The sequence below is a fragment of the Diceros bicornis genome, chromosome 6, assembly GCF_020826845.1.
Source record: "Diceros bicornis minor isolate mBicDic1 chromosome 6, mDicBic1.mat.cur, whole genome shotgun sequence".
In the NCBI taxonomy this organism is placed as follows: domain Eukaryota; kingdom Metazoa; phylum Chordata; class Mammalia; order Perissodactyla; family Rhinocerotidae; genus Diceros; species Diceros bicornis.
Genome location: NC_080745.1, coordinates 40,135,370 through 40,156,567, shown reverse-complemented (window position 1 = coordinate 40,156,567; position 21,198 = coordinate 40,135,370).

Genomic DNA, 21,198 nt, shown 5'->3' with positions numbered 1-21,198 from the left:
ATGATCACACTTGGCTCTAACCTGATCCCCTTAATCATCCCTTTCCCTCACCCAAATATCTACTGACTTGCAATTTTAGCGTGTTTTCTTTCTTTTTTCTCAGGGCCATTATACACATTTTTTTCCAACTGCAGTAAGGGTTTAAAAACTGCAGGTGTAAATTAATCCACTACTTAAGCACATTTTGGAATTTCTCATTATGGTATTTCAAATCGCTGTTAATTTGCATGGGGAATAATCTGCATTTCAGAGTATCATTTTGCTATTAGCAAAAAGGAAAGGCACATGCTATATATTCTAAACTGGAATAAAATTTTCCTGAGCCAAAATGAATCTTAAAATTATGTGTTGTTTTCCTTATCTGCCTTTTTGAGATAAACCATGGCTAGAAAAAGAAAGTCACAGAGTCAGAGAGTTTGTTAGTAACCATTTCCAGACTAAGACTCTGGTATCTCAGATATCTTGACTCCCTATCTGATGTGCTTGCGATTATCCAATGTGTCTACTCCATTTTAGTTTGCCAGTTGTAAGCATACAGTAAGCATGCATGCACATGGAATTTATAGCAAAAATAAAACCAGTAAATTTTGAACATCTATTTTCAAGTCAGTGTGGGAAAAAATTACTACTTAGAATTGTGGTGATAATACTTAACACATGCTTCTGTTTGCCACTTAGTGAAAATATTCTCTTATCCTTTTACTTCTAGTTCTTTGACTTAGTATATAAATTCTGTAGCTATGAATGACATCTGAAATTTGACTGGGATGACAGAATATAGAATTTGGTTACAGAGTGTATCAAATGCTCTGGGTGACCTGCCTAGATTCCTATTATTTGGTTGATGCACCCATTCCCCAACTGCTCAACTCTATCTTCCCTAGAGGCTTGAGCATAGCAGATGGAAATTGTCCCAAAGAGAAATACCTGAGAAGCCGTACCCTCTCCCTACTGGGAGACCCTTAGTCAATCACTGATTCAGGTAGGAGTATAACCACTTGGCTGCCTTGTTTCAAGACAACCTTTGTCTTGCAACTCACACTGCAGATTCCCTCATAGGATTGTACTTAGGCTAGATTTGTCTTGCAACCATGTCTGCTTTACCTTTTCTTCAACATTGGTCTGCTTTACTGACTAGCATCTTCTGAGAGGGCCCCTCAATAAATTTGTTGTTCAAGAATATCTCTCTCAGACTCTAGTTTTAAATAACCTGTGTCTCAGATGGTAACATGTGACATCAATCCACTGCTGGAGGAACATAGAGGATTTGATGCATTAAAAGTGACTCTAGCAACAACAAACCTAAATTGACTAGACTGACTCAACTCATCCACATTAATGCCTGACAGAAGATGTGCATCTATTTCTAGATATAAAGTTTATCTACTTCATTTTCTACTCTTTTTCTATACATGATAACTGGCATTCAATACAAAATTATGAGAAACCCAAAAAGCAAGAAATGAAAAAAAAACCCTAGAATCAGATTCAGAGATATAGATATTGGAGCTATCAAACAGGAACTGTAAAATAACTATTACTAATATGTTAAAGGGTTTACAGAAAAAGTTGGACAATGTGCATGAACAGGGGAAGCATTTGAGCAGAGAGATGGAAATTATTAGTGAGGGTCACATAAAAATGCTAGGAAAAAAACCACTATTGGAGATGGACAATGATAAATTATTAGCTCACACAGCAGAGGAAAGGAAAAGTGAACTTGAAGATAGGTAAATAGGAATTATCTACACCAAAACACAAAGAAAAAAAAGAGCAAAAGAAAAAAAAAATGTGGGGCCAGCCCAGTGGCATAGTGGTTAAGTTTGCGCACTCTGCTTCCGTGGCCCAGGGTTTGCAGGTTCGGATCCCGGGCACGGACCTATGCACTGCTCATCAAGCTGTGCTGTGGCAGCATCTTGTATACAAAATAGAGCAAGATGGGCACAGATGTTAGCTCAGGGCTGATCTTCCTCACCAAAAAAAAAAAACTGAAAGAAAATGAAACAGAACAGAGCATCCAAGAGCTATGGGACAACATCAAACAGTATAGCATTTGTGTAATTTGAGTTCCAAAAAGATGAAAGATAGAAAGAAACAAAGAATCAAGAAAGAAACAAACAGAGAATCTAGGGTGAAAGAACTCCAGATTAAAAGATTGAAAAAAAGGCAAACTGCGCTGAGCCTTGGTGTTGAAATGTTCTAGTCTCAGCATTTTTGTTAATTTTTCTAGACACTAAACTCTCATTTACATCGGTGCTGGTCTGGAGTGGCAGAAGTCTCTCCTCTACTCCCCAAATGGCGGCAGACCTCTTAAGTCTAAGAGTTTTCCGAGCCCTTGCCTAGAGGCAGATGGGTTCACTTCTACCTCCCCCAACAGAAGCAGAGGCTCTTTTCTTGAAGCGTGAGTACCATAATGTTTCCTGCTCTTCCTCTACCAGTTGAAGCCTTTCTTTCGCACAAAAGACGGGTGTCCAGATGTGGGTGGCATTTTTTTCTGGGCTCTAGGAACAATTAGTAGCCTCCCACACACTGTGCCACGAAGGACTCTTTCTAGTCTCCTGTTTTGCCACCAGTCTCTCTTATGAGCACCCAATGGAAACATTCAGAAAAGTTTGCAAGTGACTGCGAACTTCTCTTGTGTCTGAGGTTCACAGTTTCTCTTCTAAACTGACATGCTAGTCCAATCTCAGCCTTTAATAATTTATTGACATTTTAGCTGAATTCTTCTGACTTACTTATACGGCAGCCACCTTTTCCATACTCTACCAGATGTGAAAGAGCTTCTTGGTATCTCCACTTGGAGAAGCTTGTCACTGTTTAGAATTCAGTTAACCCGGTTGACTTGAAACCTTGGCTCTCCAATCGGCTCAAGAAAATTATGATTTTTGTATATTTTCCAATTTTTACTTCTTCTAGGGTAAACATGACATTTTCTTGTGGCTTTCTACATCTTAAATGAAAGCAGAATTCACAACACGCACTTTAGATAATAAAATAGGCTTATTTCCTAGGATATTAGGATACCACATGCTCAAGTAATTGATCTTCCATGCTGCTATGAGAAGGGAATTATTCTTACACATTCCTACTTAGGTCCCATCTGCTCTGCTGGGTCTGTAGGGAAGCGGTTGAGGACAATGTGTATTAGGTCTATCTAGCATTTATTGATACTTATCTTCCACTGGAATATAAGAAATTCAATTGCATGGGCTTGTGTGTGTGTGTGTATGTGTGTGTGTACTAGAAAAGGACAAATATGTGCTGGAGAAGATGGAATGTACTTTTTGGGTGGGATTTGTAAATTGGACTATTGCCATTTTAAATGGGAGAGAAGATAAGTAACACTTAGCAATAGTGTGTAAAAGTAGAGGGAGAACTATAATGATATTCTCAGGATCTGAAGCTTTAAATTCCTACCCTAGGATCTGGGAAACACTCAATTTCTATATCATAACATCTATAGCCACATATTTTTCAGAGTTTGTATGATAATCACATAGGCTAATATTTCAGTCTTATTTATTGTCTTCTGCCCTGTGCTTAGAACACGGCTAATGAAATAGTAAGTGCTCTAAAACTCTCAGTGCTGGCTGAAAAACACTAGGAAATTTATTTTAAGTGAGGAGTAAAAAATGTGTTTTTAAAATTAATTTTTATGTTTAGTTGTGAATAATTTTATAAATTACTGAAGATTTTTAAACTATTTATTGGAATAAAATTTACTGTGTCTGCAGGAAAACTCATTGCTGACCTCATTAACAGCTAAGATCAAAGAAGAAATGTAAAGTAAAATAAAAACAGTTATTTACGCTATGCAATTGAAAGTTTATAATCTGCAAAATAATTCAATTTTCTGCTCAGCTTGTTTTCTATTCTGTATAATAAGATTTTAATTTATCCTTTCTACCAAATATCTAAATGGCAGGAAAAATAAAGATATCAGTTATCCAACCACTGAATCATTGTCAAAAACATCAAAGAAAAAAAGAAAATGTGATATAAATAAGACACGGTTTAAACTAACATGCTACAATTGTATTTAACTGATTAACCACCTATTAAATTCTTCTATGAGGTGAGGGGTTTTATATTATGGGAGGCAGGGAAAACATTTTCTTCTGTTGGAAATAAAACTCAAACCTGAAAGTCATGAGAATCCCTGAAATGCTAGATTTCTACACAGTGTTTCACAGTGATTATTGCTAAGCACCCCAGTAAGAATTTTGGGAACTTACTTCAGGAAGAGGGTAGGCGAAACCCATCTGGGTCAAAGGAAGGCCAGGAATCTCCTCTGCTTGCAGCTCACATGTTTCTGCCCCACCCTCCAATGCTTTGATGGGAGGATAAGGTAAAACTCTCTCTAAAAGGGGAAAACAAACCCTTCTTGGGCCCAAGATCTGTTCCAATACAGACTAGAGGTCTGTTATTATTTCAGGAGGTACAAGAAACCCTTTTCCACCCAACACCCACCACGGATATAATGAAGTGTTTGGTTGCCAAACAAGGAGAATGGCAGGAATTCAGAGAATGTCTCAAACCCAAAGTCTGGGCTAACAAGTCCTACCTGAGACTGAGGCTCCACCAGGAAAACTGAGAGCCCGCTTGATTCTATCATGATCAACTACCAAGCAAGAGGCTACAGCTCCAGGAGGAGCAAGGGTAGGGAGAGAAATGCTTCTGTGACCCACATAGGCTTGCAGAGACACCTGAAAGCTAAGAGAGGAACAGAAATACAGATAAAAACCTTCCATGTACCCAGGCACCACACTAAGTGAAAAGCAATAGCAGCCCACATAGATCAATGGAACAACATAGCAATCCAAGAAATAGATCCACACAAATATGTGAACTGATTCGTGATGAAGATACACAAGGGCCATATTCTTTTTAATTTACTAGAGAAAAGGTAGGCTTTTCAAGAAATGGTACAGAAACAATTGGATGCCCCTATGCAAAATGAGAACTTTGACACGGGCTTCACATATACAAATTTCACCATAAAATGGATGGTAGGCATAAATATAAAAGGTAAAACTATAAAATGTCTTTGGGACTATATAATGGAGAATCTGTATGGCACTGGCTTCAACAAAGGGTTTTTGGATAAAACACCAAAACCATAATTCATAAAGAAAAAAATTAATAAATTGGACTTTATCAAAACTAAACAATTTTTTCTGTAAAAGATACTGTTAAATGAAACAACAGGCCACAAACTGGGATAAAATATTTCCAAATAAAACTCAACTATAAGAAAACAAATAACCCAATAAAAAATAGATGAAGTACTTATGTAGGCACTATACCAAAGGAGATATATGGATGACATATAAGATTTTCAACATAATTAGTCTTTAGACCAATAAAAATTAAATCACTACACAACCATTAGAATGCCTAAAATTTTTGAAAAATGGAAAATATAAAATTCCGGCAAAAATGAGGAGAAAAAGAAACTCTCGATGGGGATGACAAAAGGTATAATCAGTTTGAAAGTCAGTGTGATAGTTTCTTATAAATTTAAACATACACTTACATACATCACGGCAATTTCACTCCTAGGTATTCAGTGAAGTGAATGGGAAACTTAGGTTCACATAAAAATCTTTGTAGGGATGTTTATTACAGCTCATTCATGGTCACCCAAATCTGGAAACAATCAAGATGTCCCTCAACAGGTGAATGAATAAACAAACTGTGGGTCATCAATACAGTGGAATACTCAGCAATTTTAAAAAATCAAACAAACAGAAAACCCAAAGTGCAACAACAACTAAAACTTGAAATATTAATTCACTCAATTACATGGATTAATCTTGAATGCATTTTGCTTAGTGAAAGAAGTTAGACTCAAAAGACTACATGTCATTAATTTGCTGTTCTGGAAAAGGCAAAATAATAAGGACAGAAAACAGATCACTGGTTGCCAGGGGTTGGGAGAGATGGGGAATGTTGACTGTAAAGGAGTCACAAAAGGGATTTTTAGGGTGACAAACTGTTCTGTATGGTATTGCATTGGTGGATACCTTACTTTATGCATTTGTCAAAATCCATAAAATTGAACGACACAAAGAGTGTACTTTACTGTGTACCGTGTGCAAATTTAAAAAAAATCAATCAAGATGCCAGGTGATCGATCACAGGACAGAATTCAGACTGTAACAAATAAATCTAACTATATGGTACATGTATGGTATAACCAACCCGAAGGAGATGCCAAAGTAGCTGATCTAAATAACTTTGGAAAATAGTGCTTTGACTTGATACTGTAGGATTATGGACAAAAACGACTATTTATTAACACTGTATTTATGTTGGTAAATTTGTTTCCAACAGTAATAAGTTTTCCCAAATCTAAAACCACTTTACAAGTATACTAGGACTGAACACATAAGTAAATACATCATACTTGATGAGAACCAGTTTTCTCAGTGTCAAAGATAGAAGTTATAAATAAGTTATATCTTTTCATATTCCACTGCTGGGTATTTATCCAAAGAACTTGAAAACACCAATTTGCAAAGGTACATGCACCCCTGTGTTCATTGCAGCGTTATTCACAATAGCCAAGACTTGGAAGCAACCTAAGTGCCCATCAAGGGACGAATGGATAAAGAAGCTGTGGTATATATACACAATGGAATACTACTCAGCCATAAGAAACGATGAAATCCAGCCATTTGTGACAACATGGATGGACATTGAGGGTATAATGCAAAGTGAAATAAGTCAGAGGGAGAAGGTCAAATACCGTATGATTTCCTTCATTAAGTAGTAGATAATAACAACAATAAACAAACACATAGGGACAGAGAGTGGATTGGTGGTTACCAGAGGGGAAGGGGGGAGGGAGGAGGATGAAAGGGATAATTCGGCACATGTGTGTGGTGATGGGTTGTAATTAGTATTTTGGTGGTGAACATGATGTAGTCCATGCAGAAATAGAAGTACAATGATGTACACCTGAAATTTTTACAATGTTATAAACCAATGTTACTGCAATAAACAAAAAATTAAAAAAATAAATAAATAAATAAGTTATAAATAATAATAAAAATGTAAACGCAGATAGATAAAGATATGTGTGTATATATGGGTTACTATACATACATATACTTCTTAGTTATGTGTGCTATGAAGTCCTAGAAGCAGTGATACCCCAGTAGAAACAAAGAAGAGATAGGAGGAAAAAAACCTACCAAGATGGTAAATTTAAACCCAACCACATGAATAAGTGCAGTGAATTAAAGTAGATCAAGCACCCATATTAAAAGGCAGAGATTGTCAGATTAGATAAAAGCAACACGAAACTGTATGATGTATATAAGAAGCTCACATATTTATAGTAATTAAAACCTATACATATTACAAATGTCTGTAGAAGCAGAAACCTTTTCCCCTCTTCCCTTCAAAGTTCTTTGACTGGCCTAATAATTAAACTGACATAACACAGAGTAACAGGAAAAAAATAAATTTTATTTTGTACATACGGGAGCCTCACAAAGACATGAGACTCCCAGGCAGTCAGGTAATTGGGGCTTATATACCATCCTAAGCTAAGGAGAAGTGGGTCTGGGGCTTCAAAGAGGAGGAAGACAATTCACAGAAACGTGAGAAGAGCAAATATTTGATAAACAAATATTTGACATGCCATGCAGATAAGTCTTTCTGATATAAAAAGTTATCTCTGGTAATATCTCTTCCTGGTACAGGCCCCCATCTAAATTCTTTTAGGCAGTTAAGGGGGAGGTAAAAAAAAGCTCTTCCTGAGTCTGCTGGGCCCCAATTGTCTTCAGCTGGAAATAATCCACATGCCAAACTGGCACATTCTGGGGTGGCCTGCTCTGAACCCCCTCAACTCAAAATAAGATTATATTTTAATTAAATTATGTGTGGATTTACATAGTAGATTATCTTGAAACCAGAAAATATTTTAGAATAACTTAACAGTAGTTTATAGAACAATGTATAGAATTGAATATACACTATGTACATGAATATTTAGAACAGCATGGTATTAATATCAAAAAGGTGAGAACAAACTAAAAAATAATTGGTAGAAGAACAGATGAATATATTGAGATAAATTGAATAGTTTTTATAAAGTGAAAAAAACAAGACAAAAATTCACTATTTAAGACTACATATAGATATGGTAAAATTATATAAAAATGAAAGCATAGAACGAACAACCGCGAGTGGTAGTAGTCAGGAAGACAGAAAGAGGGTGGACCTTGTGAGTCAGTATAAGTTTTTTGTTAATATTCTACCTGTGCTGGTTTCATGGTTGTTTGATATCATGCCATGCATAAAAACAAACAAACAGGTAAAGAATGAAAAGGATCATGCTTGCATCCATATTATGATGAGACTATTTCATGAACAAAGAATAATAAGTAAAAGAATGCTGAACAACCACCTTCTAAATATTTGTACACACACACACATTTGTACACATATATGTATATGAAATCGCTATACTTTAATTATGTAAATACATATATATATATAAACTAGAAGGTATCAAAATTGTTATATAAGTCATTCCTATATGGTGTGATCATTACTAATATTTCATAGTTTTATATTTAAAGTACTTCTTTCAGGAGGAATCAGCCTCATTACCTACAGTAAATAAAGAAAGAGTTTCATCTAAATTTTCCTTTCCATTTCTATTAGCCATGTATAGGATAATACCAGGACATATGTTATCAATTTCAATGCTATGGCAAACCCAACCTTTATATTAGCAATCAGCATACTCCAATTCACAAAAAAAAAAACGATTCTATACACTTTTTATTAATAATTAACTAATATTCCAATTTCCCATCTAAGAGTGGTCATAATAGCTTCAATTTTTTTTTGTGTGTGTGAGGAAGATCAGCCCTGAGCTAACATCTGTGCTAATCCTCCTCTTTTTGCAGAGGAAGACCGGCTCTGAGCTAACATCTATTGCCAATCCTCCTCCTTTTTTTCCCCAAAGCCCCAGTAGATAGTAGTATGTCATAGTTGCACATCCTTCTAGTTGCTGTATGTGGGACGTGGCCTCAGCATGGCCGGAGAAACAGTACGTCGGTGTGCACCCGGGATCCGAACCCAGGCCGCCAGCAGCGGAGTGCGGGCACTTAACCCGTAAGCCACAGGGCCAGCTCCAATAGCTTCAATTTAATGAGTACCTACAACGTATATTTCCAACAATTTTTTCCCAGATTGTTTCTTTTCTTCACCTCAACTTTACAATATAGATATTTGTAGCACTTATCCAAATACTTAAGGAGGTAAATGGAGGTTGGAGTTGAACAATACAATGAACAAGTTCTTAATTAACACGTCTTGGAGGTAGAACAAATTCTGATTGGTCTGACTTCAGTTCCTCCTCACAAAATAGTTCTGTTGCAAGGATATTACTCCAAAGTGTCCGATTATGCTGCGTTTTTGTAATTTTTTTTTAAAGATTTTATTTATTTATTTTCCCCCCAAAGCCCCAGTAGATAGTTGTATGTCATAGGTGCACATCCTTCTAAGTTGCTGTATGTGGGACGCGGTCTCAGCATGGCCGGAGAAGCGGTGCATCGGTACACACCTGGGATCCGAACCCGGGAGGCCAGCAGCGGAGCACACGCCCTTAACCGCTAAGCCACGGGCCGACCCCGTAGTATGTTTTTAAAAAACCTTTTATTTTGGGACCGGCCAGGTGGCGCAGAGGTTAAGTGCGTGTGCTCTGCTGCAGCAGCCCAGGATTTGGATCCCAGGTGTGCACTGATGCACCGCTTGTCAAGCCATGCTGTGGCGACATCCCATATAAAGTAGAGGAAGATAGACATGGATGTTAGCCCAGCACGGATGCTGAGGCCAGTCTTCCTCAGCAAAAAGAGGAGGATTAGTGACAGATGTTATCTCAGGGCTGATCTTCCTCAAGAAAAAAAAAAAGGAACATTTTATTTAATAATTATGATATTTTAAAATCTTTTTTAAATAGATCATGACTAGCATAGAATTGGCAATGCAGAAAAAAATGAAGAGGGAAGAACTCACTCATAATCCCCCCTCTCAAAATCAACTCATTATTTTGAGATTTTTAATTCTAGTTTAATTTCTATGCATATAGTTGTTACATAGCTGAGATTTTTTGTATGTGAAATTACATATTTTTTTCTCTTTTAATTCTTGCATAAAGAATTCCCTACGTTATAATAAAACTTTACAAACATACTTTTTTTTTTTCCTGAGGAAGATTTGCCCTGAGCTAACATCTGTTGCCAATCTTCCTCTTTTTCTTTCTTGCTTGAAGATTAGCCCTGAGCTAACATCTGTGCCAATCTTCCTCTATTTTATATGTGGGTTGCCACCACAGCATGGCTGATGACTGGTGTATGTCGGCGCCGGGGATCCAAACCTGCGAACCTGGGCAGCCGAAGTGGAACGGGCCAGACCTTAAAACACTACACCACGGGGCCAGACCCCCAAACATATTTTTTTGGGGTTACAAAATAGTCTATTGCATTGATGAATTATACTTTATTTATCCATCCCTTATAATTGAATATTTGAATATTTTTTGTAACTATCACAACAAAAAATAATATTATATAGAACTTCTTTGTGCATATAGATGTGATTCCTTTTTCAGTTTTTCTCTTTATTATATCTTCCTATAAATGTATTTATATTCTCAAAGTAATTGAAGGCTCTTGATATTTTTCAAAATTGCTTTGCAAAAGAGTTACAGTTGCACCAATTTCTACTTCAACCAGCGCATAATGACAGGATCACATTGCATTTTAGATCTTATTAATGGTATGTTGGCAATTAAATGATTCAAAAAAATAAGCATTCCTTTGGGAAAATTCATTGTATATAGAACATTGTAAAATTAATTATTGCAGCCAATATGAAATTCAGAGCACCATGTTTTCTATAGTTCTCCTTAACACCTAGAAGCAGCTTTAAATGGTCCTAATTGTATGAATAAAATTTATGGAAGAGACATAAACAATGACCATAGACAGCTGTTCATATTTTCAAATTGGCAGGACTAATCTAAAATTAATATCTGAGAACAAAATTAAAGCATTTTATTTGCTGTGTTTCAGGACAAGTATAATGTTCACATTTGTATTATGTTCAGAAAGAAGCATTTTTTAAAACTAGTCTACCTAAGCCTTAAGTTTAAAAAAAAAAGGAAGTGTAGAGAATAATTTAATTGTTTGAAAAGCAATATTAATGAGAAGGCTTATGCTGTGTATTTCAGCATAGTGTAGAAGGAAGTTGATTGTTATCCATGCCCCTAATTGAACTGTTTAAATGTATAATATCATATGATATTTGTTTTGAACAGATATCCAATTACGGGAAAAACAATCTAATATGTAAGATAATCATTATTTTACTCTCATGCAAGTTATCTGATACTTTTTAAATGGCTTATTATAGATAACTTCATAACTGAGTTTTAGCTGTTGTCTTAATCAGTTTTGGGCTGCTATAACTCCCACAGACTGGGTAGCTTAAACAACAAACATTTATTTCCTATAGTTCTTGAGGCTGGGAAGTCCAAGATCAAGGTGCCATCAGATCCGCTGTCTGGTGAGGACCCACATCCTAGTTTGCAAATGGCCGTCTTCTCACATGGCGGGGAGCAGAGAAGAGTGAGCAAGGTCTTCTGTCCTTCTGTTTCTTCTTTTTTTTTTTTTTCTTGAGGACGGCAATGACTCCAACTGTTTTCCCAGCTTATCAATCAAGCTGGGAAATAAAGCTGGTCTAATTGATAAATAAAAATTGTATATACTTAAGGTGTACAACTTGATGTTTTGATATACATATACACTATGAAATAATCACCACAATCATAATTAATATATCCATAACCTCATGTGGTTTTCATTTTCTTTCTTTCCTTTTTTTTTTGTGGTGAGAACACAAGATTCACTTTCTTAGCAAATTTCAAGTATACAATACAGTATTAACTATAGTCACATTACAGTACATTAGATCGTCAGCACTTTTTCACTGAATAACGGAAACTTTGTGCTCTTTGACCATCTCCCCATCTTATATGTGTATAAATATATAAATCATATATATAAAATTTTTTATATATATAATATATATAACATTTTCTTTATTTGTCCATCCAGCAAGACTTAGGTTGTTTCCATGTCTTGGCTATTGTGAATAATGCTGCAGTGACCATGGGAGTGCATATATCTCTTCAAGATACTGATTTCATTTCCTTTAGATATATACGTAGGAGTGGGATTGCTGGATCATATGGTAGTTCTATTTTTAATTTTTTGAGGAACCTTCATATTGTTTTCCATAGTGGCTGTACCAATTTACATTCTCGTGAAACGGTATGTAAGGTTTCCCTTTTCTCCACATCCTCGCCAATGTTTGTCATCATTTGTCTTTTTGTTAACAGCCATTCTAATACGTGAGACTTTGTATCTCATTGTGGGTTTGGTTTGCATTTCCCTGATGATTAGTGATGTTGAGCACCTTTTATATACCTGTCGGTCATTTATGTGCCTTCTTTTAAGAAATGTCTATTCAAGCCCTTTGTCCATTTTTTGAGTTGTTTGTTTTTTGGCTATTGAGTTGTAGGAGTTCCTTATATATTTTAGATATTAACTCCTAATCAGATAGACGGTTTACATACATTTTCTCCCATCCTGTGTGTTGCCTTTTTATTCTGTTGTTTATTGTGCAGAAACTTTTTAGTTTGATGCAATCCTACTTGTCTATTTTTGTTTTTGTTACCTGTCCTTCGGGATCATATCCAAAAAATCACCGCCCAGACCAACGTCAAGAAATTTTTCCCTGTATTTTCTTCTAGTAGTTTTTTGATTTCAATTCATATGTTTAAGAAATCTTTAATTCATTTTAAAGAGTTGATTTTTGTATCTGATGTGAGATAAAGGTCCAGTTTCATTCTTCTGCATGTGATACACAGTTTTCCCCACACCATTTATTGAAGAGACTGGCCTTCCCCTCATTGTGTATTTTTGGCACCTTTGTCGAAGATCAGTTGACCACAGACGTACGGATTTATTTTTTGTCTCTCTATTGTGTTTCATTGGTCTATGTGTCTGTTTTTATGCTGATATGATACTATTCTGACTATGTAGCTTTGTAATATATTTTGAAATCAGGAAGTGTGATGCCTCTAGCTTTCTTCTTCTTAATCAAGATTGCTTTCATTGTTAAGAGTCTTTTGTGGTTCCAAACAAATTTTAGGATAGTTTTTTTCTACTTCTGCAAAGAATGCTATTGGGATTTTGTTAGAGATTGCACTGAATCTGTAGATCGCTTTGGGCAGTATGGACATTTTAATAATGTTGATTCTTCCAATTCATGAATGCAAGTCTTTTCATTTATCAGTGCCTCCTTTAATTTTCTTCATCAATGTTTTCTAATTTTCAGTGTACAAGTCTTTCACCTCTTGGTTAAGTTTATTCCTAGTTATTTAATTTTTTTTGCTGCTATTGTGAATGGGATTGTTTTCTTCACTTCCTTTTCAGATACAGTCATGCATCTCTTGATGGTGGGGATACATTCTGAGAAATGCATCCTTAGGTGATTTCATCATTGTGCAAACATCATAGAGTGTACTTACACAAACCTAGATGATATAGCCTAGTACACACTTAGGCTATATGGTACTGCTCTTATGGGACCACTGTCATTATGCAATCTGTCGTTGGCTGACATGTTGTTATATAGTGCATGACTGTAGTTTGTTTTTTGTGTATAGAAACATGACTAAATTTTGTATGTTGATTTTATATTGTACAATTTTACTGACTTTATTTGTTCTAAAAATTTTGTTGTTGTTGTTGTTGAGTGTTTAGGGTTTTCTACATATATGATCATATCATCTTCAAATTGCTCTGGCTAGGACTTCCAGTATTATTTTGAATAGAAGTAGTGAGAGTGGCATTCTTACCTTGCACTGGATCTTAGGGACAATCTTTCAATTTTTCTTCATTGATTAGGATGCTAGCTGTGGGCTTCTCATATATGGCGTTCATTATGTTGAGATAAGTTCCTTCCATAACTATTTTGCTGAAGGTTTTATCATGAATAAATGTTGAATTTTCTCAATCACTTTTCCTCTGTCTATTGAGAAGATCATGTGTTTTCTTTCTTTCATTCTGTTAATGTGGTATACCACATTGATTGATTTGTGTATGTTGAACACATCCTTGCATCCCAGGGATAAATCCTACTTGGTCATTGTGTATGAGCCTTTGAATGTGCTATTGAATTTGGTTTGCTAATATTTTATTGGGGATTTTTGCACTTATGTTAATCAGAGATATTGGCCTACATATTTCTTTTCTTGTGATGTCTTTGGCTTTTGTATCAGGGTGATGTGGTTCTCATAAAATGAGTTTTGAAGTGTTTCCTTTTCTTCTCTTTTTAGAAGAGTTTGAGAAGGATTGGTATTAATTCTTCTTTGAAAGTTAGTAGAATTCATCCATGAAGCCATCTGGTCCTGGGCTTTTCTTTGTTGGTATTTTTTTTTTTTATTGATTCAGTCTTCTTACCTGTTATTGGTCTATTCAGGCTTTCTATTTCTTCATGATTAAGTGTTGGTAAGTTGTATAGTTCTAGGAATTCATCCATCTCTTTCAAGTTATCCAATTTGTTGGCATGTAACTGTTCATAATAGTCTGCTATGATACTTTTTATTTCTGAGGCATCCATTGTAATGTCTCCTCTTTCATTTCTGATTTTGTTGGAGTCTTTTCTCTTTTCTTAGTTTAGCTAAGGTTTTTTAGATTTCATTTGTACTTTCAAAAAAACACCTCTTAGTTTTGTTGATTTTTTCTATTGTGTTTCTATTCTCTATTTGATTTATTTCTGCTCTAATCTTTATTATTTCCTTCCTTCTGTGAACTTTGGCTTAGTTTGTTCTTTTTTCTAATTTCTTGAATTATAAAGTTAGGTTGTTTATTTGAGTTTTTTCTTCGTTTTTAACGTAGGTATTTATCACTATAGGCTTTCCTCTTAGAACTACTTTTGTTACATCCCGTAAGTTTGGGTATGTTGTTTTTTTTTTTTATCTCAACATACTTTTTAAAAATTCCCTTTTGATTTTCTCTTTGGTCCAATGGTTATTCAAGAGTGTGTTAATTTCCACATATTTGTGAATTGTCCCACTTTCCTACTGTTAATGATTTCTAGTTTCAGAAAAGTTATTTGGAATTATTTTGATCTTCTTAAGTTGGTTAAGCCTTGTTTTGTGAACTAACATGTGATCTACCCTGGATAATGTTCTATGTATACTTGAAAAGAATGTGTATTCTGCTATGGGGTGAAAAGTTCTGTATATGTCTGTTAGTTCCATTTGGTCTCAATATATAAAGCAAATATTGACAATCTGAAAGGAGAAATTGACAGCTATACAAAGAGTAGGAGACTTCAATACCCCACCTTCAATAATGGATAGAACATCTAGATAGAAAATCAATAAAGAAACAGCTGATTTGAACAATAATCTGTATCTTCTTATAAGAACATTAATTCCATTCATGAGGGCTGCACCCTCATGATTGAATTACCTCTCAAAGGCCCCACCTCTGGATCACACTGAAGGTTAAGATTTAACATATGAATTTTGAGGCTACACAAACCTTCAGACATAATAATTATTTTAATCATGAAAATATGGCTCAATTATATATACAAAATCTAAAAAGTTTAGTAAATATTTAATGATTCTTAAAAAGATAGATTCTTTCTTAAAAGGTATTTATAGAAACTTCCTCGTTTCTTAAAAATTTAAATCAGGGCTGATTAAAAAATGCATTAGTACAGAAATAGATAGATTCATTATAAGATGATTTGATAATGAGCGGTTTGAGAATGTTATTTCTCATTGGCCAGATCACAAAGCTCATTTTACCTAAATGAAAATGAAATCAACTAGAATTTGTGTTCTTTCTACATAAAATAAGTTGTGGTAACTGAGGAATAATTTAAAAAATTTAATTAATCTTTAATTAAAAGAATGTAGAGAACATTCTCATTAAGAATTTATCCTAATTTCTGCCCCATGCAAAATATAGCATGCTGGTTCTAAGTAATATGTAATCATAAACCATAAGAATCATAATATCATATAAAATGACCTTGATGGGGTATAGCATTATAATGAAATTTAGGGATATGGAAGTTTAGAAAGAAAATATTCCATCACTTTTTGTGCTTCTATATATGTGTATTGTGAGTGTGTGTATTTGTGTAGGGGGAATAAGAGATATATCCAATGAACAAGTTGTTTTATCTTAGTTTCTTCACCTTTAAAATGAACTGGTTGGACCTGACTCTCTCCAAGGTCTTTTCTAGTTATAAAATTGAGAGATTCTATGCTGCTCTTGTGTTATCTCAGTAAATTTCACTAAGTGAACATTAAAAAGCTCTAATTAAAAGAGAGATAATTAGGATCAAATTAAGATCATTTCCTCTGAATTCCCCAAGGTCTTATTCCACATGACAATAGTAAAACTGTTTGAAGAATATTGACTTCTTTGATAACAACATTATCCTAATAGAAAGTATTTTATAGTAAAGTCAGGTTGTTTTCTCTTTCACTTCTTCTCTAAAATTTGTATGGCTTCTAAGGTGGTATTTTGGAGCCAAAAGGAAGCACAGACTGTTCTGTACACATATACTATCCAATTCAGAGTGACAGGATAAGGACAAGGGAAAAACAGTGGTTTCTGAATATAGATTGTATGAAAGAGGACTCTAATCTTACTTCAGCTTCGCTTGGACTCTCATCACGGTCTAGATATTGGTAGTGCCACTCGTACATTTATGTCCAGGTCAACTTCAGAGAACGTTGAATTTACATAAGATAATATTTCCTCCCACACTAATATAGTCAGGCCATGATTGGCTGGCCTTAACTTTCCCTTCAGCTTGGTAAACTAGACAAATTTCTTCCTGACTATACACTTCTAATCTTCCTTCTCTTAGAGCATTTACTTTCAAAAACTCGCAATTGTAAATTCTTTCTCTGCCCCTTTGAAACGTAAATCTTCTCCCAGCCTCTTGCCAGTTTTACAACCTAGGAACTTCTTTCTCAGTGACCTAGGAACCATCCTTTTGAAATATAATCATCAAGAAAGATAGAGTCCCTAACTCCCAGTCTCTGTGGGAGGGTAGGAGCCTAACCTCCATAAGTACTCATTAGCAAACACAGATGGCCTAATTGCACTGACTAACCTCCCCCTACTGTCTTCTAGTAGTTTTCCACTGACTCATCCCAGCACTTAAAAACTTCTCTGCCTTTTGTTTCAGTGGAATTGAGTTCTTGACCCCTATTGTAATAGTCTTGAATAACGTCTTCTTTGTCTGTTTAACCTGTCAAGTGCAATTTTTCTTTTACAACTTCAAAGTGAAAGAAAGTACAATGCATGTTAAATTCCAATTTCCCATTGAAAGATATAACCCAATTAATAAAAAGAGATACGTGTTTCAGTTTTGACACAAGCGATTATATATAGTGACAAGATTCCAAACTTAAAACCTTCTTAACCATAAGTATTATTATAATTTCTCTAACTAAATAATGCTATGATATATGTGTAGGTTCTAGATACTTTTGCTGTAAGCATCTTTGCCACAAGTATTTTTGCTGCATGACTAATTGGCCATAAGGCAACTCTGCCACAAAAGATAAAATGACTAGTTGAAATTTGGTTTGATAGTTTTTTTCAACTAGAAAAATACAGTGATAAAACTAACTGGAAGTGTAAAATAAAAGAATGTAAAGCCAGATTTCATACCAATAGAAAATGATGACATAGGAGTTTGCAAATCCTTCGGTGAGCACAGTCATATTGCCCACCCATCAAAACCAAAAGTTTCTAAGCTATGGCAAATATAAAAGAGGTAGCTAGGAATTCACAACAGTTTTTGAGAGCATTAATTGTGGATTCTTTAGCTATTTTAGATACAACAGCTTGTTCTTTATTGCCATCTTTACCAAATTTATTATGCAGTATTAGACAGTTGGAGCCAAAAAAAGAATCAAGCTCTTCCTCCTATCCCCACCAAAAAGAAACGGTTATGTAATTCTGATGAGTATAAATTTCTTGAAATTGGTGAAAATATTTTGTTATTTGATAATGGAGAAAATGATGTGGACAGAATTTTGGTATTTGGCACGGAATCTGGCGTAGATGATTTGGTAAAATATAAGGACTGGCCATGTGATAGAACATTTAAATGTAGCCCAGATATGTACTACATGTTTCATTATGTCCTTTTTAATGTCCCTCTTTTATTTTATGCTTTTGTTTCTTTTACAGCAAAACTTTCCTTATGGCTAATTAGCTATGAAGCAAAAATGTTTGCAGTGAAAGTGTCTATGGCACAGATGCTTATCGCAAAAATATACTCATCGTGGTATATGTATACACATATGCAGTGGTTATTTATATTAGAAGATTTATAAAATATATTGTTATTTTATATTAGAGATTATATTCTATTGTATATATTATATATATATTTTATATACTATGTTATATATATGAGAATAAGTACAATTTTTCCTTTGAGTTTCCCAAGTTCTTACCTTCTTACTTCATAGGACAATAATATTTAACTATCCAAGCATGTTGACTGTTTTCTAATAACATTAGCATAATAATACATATATCCTAATTTGCATATTAATTATATTATATGGTCTTTGTTGTTAAATTTATGAGGCAAATGAATAATTATAGGCTTTGAGCTCCTAAGGAGTTCTTTGTAAAGAGCAGGGAAAAGTTTTAAGAGAGAGTAGGGAAGAAAACAATAAATAAAAGAAATAGATGGCAGATAGGAACATGTGTTTGCAAAGAAATGAAAAGAGTGAAGTCTTGAAGCAAGTGGCTTTGAGGTTGCATGTAGCTTTGGTTGAGAGGTTAGGGCTTTGACATTTAAGTAAAGGGTTAATCAAGGCACCTTAGAGCTAGTACTTTAAGGGGTGCTCTGATATAACATCATGTGGGTGGGGCCAAGGCTACTTTGTATTATTTTATTACTAAGTTACTACCTTACTTAGAGCACCTCTCCCAGATCCCACTAATGTGTGGAGATGGTGACAGCTAACAATATCTAAGAGCAGGCATCTGAGACAATTACTCATGGCTTGATTGGAAGAGAAATTATTTACAAGAAAAAGTACTGGCTAAATTTCTTCCTCTCAATTGCATCTATAATTGTGGTCATAATTAAATAACTAACTCCTGGGGAAAGTAATATATGTGGCTTAGGTTTCATGAACACCATTTTTCTCATTTGACTGAAAAACTACTTGCATTTTTTGTTTATTTGTTTTTGTTTTTCACTCAAATTCATTAGAGAATTCAGGTAGCATGGATAAAATAATGTATTTCCCCTGGTAAAACAAAGTCTTTTTAAAAATGTCCCATGGCAGACAGGCCAAGCCTCTTTGAAAGAGTGAATCATATAAAGATCACATTTGTTTCAACAAATGACTTGTCGTCTAGTGCCTATTACATTTTTTTGGTGTAAGAACAGACTAATTTTTAACCACAGGGAAACTGGATATACTATGTAATACTCACTGACAAATATATGAACTCTGTTTCCAGCTTTTCTTTGAAGAATTGCACTTAGAAACTCCTAATTATACAGTATATCAGCTAAGAGATATGGAATGACAACTTAAAGGCTTTCTTTCAAATTATGACTGCCATTTATTTTTTAAGTGATATTATTTATTACAGAAGAGTAGACATTCACAGCACTTTGCGCTTCTTAAAACTAAAGGAAGTTCCAAAGACCTTAACATCTGAGAACTTCTACTAAGTAGTATGTATTGGTCAAGCAAATGAAAGTTCTAGTAGTTTGAAAAGGCATGTAAAAAATAGCAAAACTAACAAGGGGAAATGAACCACAAGGACAATTTGAAGGATGTGAAAACCCATATTTAATGCGTGCTGAGAGATTAGGATGGAAAAATATTTTTCAGCAAAAGAAGTCGTGTGGTAGATAATAAACAGAGCAGACAGGGAATGGATTGCAAAGAACTCATGGTAATGGAAAGAGAGAATTTGAAAAGTAAATATTGAAGGCTGTGAGTTTCTGATTACGGAGTTCAATACTTTAGTCTACCTTTTAGTACTGATTATTTCATTTACCAACATGGTACTTATAGAATCCTTTATATGGAAATGATTAACGGCTTTAATTTAGTATTTCTAGACCTTTTTTTCTCTTTACATTCTAAACGTGTTAAATAACAGAAGCATAATGTGTGATTTATTATAAAGATGTAATAAAATATGTTAAAGTCTCCTAAGTACACTTCTTGGTGTCATCGGTCTTTTCCTTTAAGCAAAGATAGAGTGAAAACACCATCTCCTTTAGAATCAGATCTACCCGGGTTATACCACTATAAGACTTCTAGCCTCTCTAATATGGCTGCGTTAATTAATCTCTTTGGATTTCATTCTTCAAATTTTAAAATACGAATACTAATGCCAATGCATGGGTATTAACAAAGATGATATATATTTCTATAGCAGGGAAGATGATCAGTGAATTGAAGCTGTAGCTGCCCTTTATCTGTTGGGCAACAGAGTTAGAGATCATGATATCCTGCACATATGGCTGATAGTACTCTGCAGGAAACTCTTGATAGCTTCATATAAGTTAATCTCCAACAGAAAGTCAAGAAAATGCTATTTATCCATGTGTTCAGATTCTTATACGAGGAATATAAGTTGCTTTAATTCTTCTCAAAGCAGTACATAGTAAGTTGTCTTATTTCCTTAAAGGAAGGGAAAATTTAATGTGTATTTTCACTAAACTTCCTTAAGGAAATCTAGCATGTGAATTTTGCTTCTTCATCCCGTTTGTTTTATTCCAACCTTCAGATGCTCTGCTTGCCCATGTTAATTTTTTTCAGCATTGACTTTTAGACAAAAATATTGATCTAGTGACACTATCAGTCTATCATGATCATTGCATCATTGGATAGAAATAATTGAGCTTTATTTTTTATTCTTCCAGGAAAAAAATTATATGCTTGAGTTATAGCAGACACTACTGGTCAACTGCTCCAACACCTGTTCCCACATCTGTTACCCCAGCTACATTTTAGCTACTTGTCGATACTATTGGCCAAAGGATGGTGAGTAGAAGTCTGCTTCTGTGTTCCTAGAA